We start from the raw sequence: 6,415 nt of genomic DNA on the forward strand, positions 1-6,415 counted from the left end.
GGGTGTGCTTGATCTTCTTTTCGATGAATGGGAGACCAGTCAATGTGGGTGATATTATGTTGGGTGAGATGGCCCGCACTTGATTTGGGAAGAAGATAAAGAGGTATTTTTATGGTAACATGCTAAAACAATACATGATATCTCATGGCGTGCCTGAGTACCCTGGTTATGATGATATGGTGGAGGCTCCGAAGGGTCTACTGCCAAGCTGAGCTCGGCTGCTAGGAATGAGCGGGAAGAAAATTTCAACATATACATTTATGGTTCGCTGAACTTGATGATGAGCTGGATGTGAGTGACTAATGAGGAGCAGATGCAGCTGCGTAATGATCTATCTAGTTCTTCAAAAGAAATGTTGGGGATTGCGCCTGGCAGTTCCATTCACCCATCGAAGGATGAAAAAACCAACAAGGGATCAGATGATGAGGATGATATAGATGCTAATGTCACGGGGATAATGGCTTTGGTACCCCTTGAAGCAGATGATGATGATCCTAGAGCTTCGGCTGGTGGGCGTTCTGAGGATAAAGGTTCAGAGTATGACCCGAATGGGTCCGAGTAACAGGTATTATTTCTCTCCACCTTACTTTTATTTTGAATTCTTATATGCATCGAGGACTATGCATAACATAAGTGTGGGGTGCGGGAACTACTTTCTGAGTGTAATTGTATAAAATATTTTCTTTTTCATTAGTATTTTTAGAGCTCGTAGTTAGTAGTATTCTAGTTTAGAGTAGTAGTAGACAATTATTTAATAATAAATGAAAATATAGAAAAATCAAAAGAAAAAAAAAATCATAAAAAGCTCGGACTTCTACCGACGATGGATCTATTAGACAACTTTCTTAAGGGATTAAGGGCCGATTAAAAGCACCAAAAAGTTTTTTTTTCTTTTTAGGATAGTTAGGTAGTATCCCTTGATTTTGCTTTGGGCGTCTATTCTTTTCCATGGTGTAGCCTGAACCAGGTATTCTGGTTTTATTTTTTAGGAGTAGGATAGGAAGAAAACTGAGTTGCTCTAGATACATGTTGACATGTTTGATGCTGATCCATTAGGGTATGATATGCGCTCTGTCTTCCTATTATACTTGATTTAAATTGTGATTTCTAAGTTAAATAAATAGACTACTCTGTGACGCATGTTCTCAGTTGTTTATTTGTATGTCACCTAGTGCATTATTGCTTAAATTTCTCAACCATATGTGCTTGCTTGACTTGAGAGTTGAACAAAACCGTCTTGATTAACTCATGTGCCTTGTGTGTGTAAGGATTCGTGATATTCTGTGCTATCTAGAACTTGCCATGTGTGCTAGTCAAAGCGAAATCTTTAAGTTGTGCTAGTCTATGAGATGGCGTAGGCAGTTCGTTGCTTGATCATAGATGTTCATGTCACTTACAAATAAATATTTTCTGTTGCTAGCCCCTTTGAGCCTATAGACCTTTTCCTTGGCACCCACATTACAAGACATATCCCTATTTTGTTCTTAACTTGAGCTTGCTAAACCTTTATCTCCAAAAGCACTTACCCGCTAAAAGAAGTAAGGTGAGAGATTGGGAAGTAGCTTTCGAGTGGAACCATGGAAGGGCCCACAAGGTGCACTAATATTATAGAAAGGCCACTAGCCGATGAACTTTAATATAAGGAGTGTGTGTAGAATAAAAAGAATAAAAATGCAAGGAAGGAAATACAAATAATGTTGATAGTCAAAAAGAAGAAGAAAATGCACACACACCACATAATCTTACTAATTCGCGCTAGCGGAGATGTAGAAGTGCTTAATTCAAAAAAGTCTATGTTGTGTATGGTTTGTGGTAAGTGAATTGGTTGAGAAGAATATGTGCTCGACTTGTGAGTGTAGTGTATTAAAGTGCTTAGGAGGGTTAGTCACTATTTCTAAATCTATCCTACCTATCTCATAGCCTACATTACAACCCGAAAAGACCTAATTGATCCTATACTTGGCTAGATTAGATTAGTAAAGATCTACAGTACGAGCAAACTTATGGTACGATCACGAGATGCACATTAATTTCTTTGTGAGAGGGAGCGAATTTTGTTCAATTATGTAATGTCCTTAGTTAATGTTCAATGTGATAATTGAATGTGTGGTCTATTTCTATATTCACTCTCTTGTTTGTTGGTGAGGGCATATATTCTCATGACGGATTGGTAATGTTGTTAACTTCTCTTGTTCGATGAGTGCGCGAGTTGAGGGTGCTTAGTAGTAACGAGTCAGCTCTTGAGGTATGGTGGTTATGGGTAGATTGTTTGAATTGGTTAAATTGAAATGTTTATACTTGGGCATGTCTAAAACAGGAAGGATGTGAATTTCGTATGTTCATACGTGATTGTCGTTATCGACCATAGTCAAACGTAGAGTGTATGATTGAAACATTGGAGTGCTCCTCCATAGTTGATATGTAAGTTGTTTGGGTGTAACTGATAGTCCAATTGCTTGAGGGCGAGCAAGGGTTTAAGTAAGGGGCATTGATATTAAGATTAAAGTATTTATATTTATATGCATGTCGCCTCGCATTTTACTCATATTTTGTGGATTTCGGATGTATAATGTAATGATTAATTCTAATTCGTGGTATTTTTATGTGTTGGAGTCACCCGGAAGCTATGTGAGACGAAAGTGCACGAGTTGAAGCAAAAGGAGAAAAAAAGAAAAAATCCTGACGGTGCAATGCCCAGGCCAGCACGTCGCGCTACCCTGGAAATTAGGTGACGGGAAGTCTCCTCTTTTGCTCGGGACAAGGTTATTTCGGCCCTACACACCCCAACCCGTATAAAAGGAAGTCTAAGTCTATTTTGGAGGGGGAGATGCCACTTTGAGAGAAAAACACAAGCACAGAGCACTCGGGAGCAAGGATTCTCAGTTTTTCTTCATCTTTCTTAGTATTTTCAACTATTCAGCACTTATGAAATTGTTTATCTTTATCATAAGTGGCTAAGAACCTTATTATTTTTGTATTATGGGTCATTATTGACTATTGTAGTTTGACGGTTGATTGTGTTGCTTGAGTCTATCATCTTAATTTGTTTATTCAATCGTACACTTAATTATTCTATTGCGTAGCAAATAATAGAGTACTATCTACCAATTTATAGTTGAACTCGAAAGTGGGAACTATAGATTGCATATAGGATTGAATAGAGTATGTTCTTGAATCCGGGCATCGGAGAATAGATTCGCGATTCGGATAGACATATTCTAGTTGCCTTGGTTATTTTTGCAGGAAATACACATGCATTCTCGTTAATTCTAATTATATAGACATATAGTTTTGGCTTGGCTTGAAGAGGCAAGCAATGTGTCGAAAGACCTGCTTTTATATGAGTTGGGCATCTTGGGTCGAGAGACTTGGGAGCAAGGATTCTCATTTTTTCTTCATCTTTCTTAGTAGTTTCAGCTAATCAACACTTATGAAATTGTTTTGATTTTATCATGAGTGGCTAAAACCCATAAGTTCTGGGGTTGTGATTTAGCCATGAATATTGTTGTTTGAAGTTGACTTAACCTTGATTATAATTTGCTAATATATGGTTGTTTCTTCAATTCTATCATTAATTGCTTAATTGTCTGGCCAACAGTTAGGTTCTATTTACTATCTATGCTATGCTTGGGAAAGCCACGTCTAGATTAGAGAAAATTGAAGAGGGCATGATCTTAACTCTAAGCGGGGGCAGATTTGTGGTTAGGATAGAAATATACCTAGTCACCATGCTCAATTGAATATTATAATCTTAATGCGTTCTTAATAGATTGATTCTATAGGAATATACGCATTAATCTATTTTGAATAGGCGAGTAGTAATTCAGAAGAATACTATGAGAAAAATTACTCAATAAATTAACAACCATGAGCGAATTGTGTGAGAGGAAGAGTTAATTAGAATGCAACAAGATTGGTGAATCGATCTCAAGCCTAGAATATTCATCTCAACCGAATACACAACTATTTTCTGCATGATTAATTAGTTACTTGTTACATCTCTTCCTTAGTATAATAACACTTTTGAACTCTGATTGACTCGACTGAATAACAATCTTGGTAAAATTAGTGGGTAGTTAACACAAGTCTCTGTGGGGTCGATACTCAACTTATCATTTTATTACTTGTACGACTATGTATACTTGCGTATTCGCTTGGGAGCAACAAGTTTTTGGCGCCATTGCTGGGGACTTGAATATTGACTACTTTACTTGCTTTAACTTTAGTTGTTTATTTCGTCAAGTCTAACATTTCTTATTGGTTGCTATGCTCTCAGAAACTTTGATAGAATGGAAAGGGTCAGGAGCCAGAATAAACTTCAAGGCTTTGACCCCGAACCCGAGAGAACATTTCACTGGAGGTTGAGAGAAGCAAGGGATATAGATAATCTTCATGTACTTGTTCAATTACCTGTGAACATGGAAGATGAGCAACATATGGTTGTTCAGGATGTGGCGATGCCCAGTATTGCTAATCACCTCCAACATTATGAAGCCTAGAATCACTTGGCTCTTTGAGCTAAAACTGAGCATGATCCGGTTACTACATGCAAGCCGTCAATTTATGGGTCTTCCATACGAGGATCCACAACAACATATTGTAAAATTCTTGGAGATTAGTGATACTTATATCACTAACGGAGTCACTCCAGACGATGTGAGTCTCACACCGTTGCTATTTTCTCTATTGGGCGAAGCAACGCGGTGGTTGAAGGAGGAACTAAATAATTCTATTACAACAAGGAATGATCTGGCTATGAAATGTTTGGCACGATTCTTCCCTTCAGGCAAAACTGCAAAGATTAGAAGCAAGATAGTAGCCTTTAAACAGAAATCAGGGGAGTTTTTATATTCAACTTGGGAGAGGCTCAAGGGGCTGCTCAGAGATTTTCCTCATCACAACTAGACAAATGAAGTGTTGGCTCATACATTCATAGAAGGGTTACATCTAGAGACAAAAAATGTGGTGGACGCTGCAGCGAGAGGTCAATTGTTGGAGAAACGCTTCGATGAAATTTATGCATTATTCAACAAATTCTCCAAAAGTAAACCTGATTGGCAAGGAGATATGGGCAGAGACACAGTTCAAAAATCTGCAGGGGTCCTCGAGTTAGACGTTATTTCTGCATTATCAGCGCAGGTTGCCACCTTGGCCAACCAAGTCAATAAGATGACCTTGGTCATTAATAAGCAACAAGCTCAGCCAGTGTAGTAGGTTCAGATATTTTGTAAAGTCTGTGGAGAAGGTCACATGAGCAATCTATGCCCAGCAAATCTAGAGTCTGTATAGTTTGTGGGTAATGCAAATCGAGTCCATGAAAATTAGTATGGGGACACTTATAATCCTAACTGGAGAAACCACCCAAACGTTTCTTGGGGTGGAAATCAAGGTGCTCAGAATTAGTACAGGCCACAAGCTCCTGAGCAGCAATATAGACCACTGCAAGCTGAACAACCTACGAAATTGACGAGTCACATTGAGGGGATGATAAAGAAATATATGGCTGTGCAGTAGCCCACTTAGCAGCTATTCAGAATTTTGAGCGACAAATGGGGCAACTTACCAGTGTGCAAAATAATCGGCCACTTGGGGCTCTTCCTAGTGATGCTGAGCCTAATCCTAAGGCTCAAGTCAATGCGGTTGCCTTGAGAAATGGAAGAGTCTTAGAAGAAGTTCCAAGGAAAAAGAAGTATACGGCGAGGCCTGAAAGAGAATTGGTTCCTAAGCCAGTTGAGAAGAATGAGAAAGAAAGTGAAAGATCAGAGCAAGTAATTATGACAAGGCCACCACCTCCGTTTCCACAAAGACTGTAGAAGCAAAAAGATGATGCTAAGTACAAGAAATTCTTAGATATTTTGAACCAAGTGCTTGTGAATTTTCCTTTGGTGGAAATTTTGCAGGGAGTTCCTAAGTATGCAAATTATCTCAAATGTATTGTGGCAAACAAACGAAGACATGCAAAGTTTGAAACAGTTGAACTTACTAAAGAATGCAATGCTAGAGTTCAGAGTAAACTTCTTCCTAAGTTGAAGGATCCTGGGAGTTTCACAATTCCTCTGTCTCTTGGGAATCAAGAAGTTGGTAGAGCCCTATGTGATTTAGGGGCTACTATAAATTTGATGCCATCATCTTTGTTCAAGCAACTTGGATTAAGGGTCCTTAGACCGACTACAATCACTTTGTAGTTGGCAGATAGGTCACTAGTGATGCCAGAAGATATTATTGAGGATGTGTTAGTCCGAGTGGTAAAGTTTATTATTCATGCTGATTTTGTTGTTCTTGATTACGAGGCGGATGAGGAAGTGCACATTATTTTAGGGTGACCGTTCTTAGCTACTGTTGGAGCGATTATTGATGTGAGAGAAGGAAAGTTGAAGATGAGAGTTGATGATGAGGAAATCACTTTTAATGTGTA

The 6,415-nt window shown here is 38.6% G+C and overlaps 1 non-coding gene across 1 annotated transcript; it reads right to left on the minus strand.

The window, feature by feature from the left end:
* Window positions 1-4,797: 4,797 nt before the first annotated feature.
* Window positions 4,798-4,904, minus strand: LOC117278861 (small nucleolar RNA R71). The gene has a single exon (XR_004509220.1). It is a non-coding gene; the product is annotated as a small nucleolar RNA R71 (small nucleolar RNA).
* Window positions 4,905-6,415: the final 1,511 nt, after the last annotated feature.

This window comes from Nicotiana tomentosiformis, chromosome 6 (genome assembly GCF_000390325.3).
Source record: "Nicotiana tomentosiformis chromosome 6, ASM39032v3, whole genome shotgun sequence".
In the NCBI taxonomy this organism is placed as follows: Eukaryota; Viridiplantae; Streptophyta; class Magnoliopsida; order Solanales; family Solanaceae; genus Nicotiana; species Nicotiana tomentosiformis.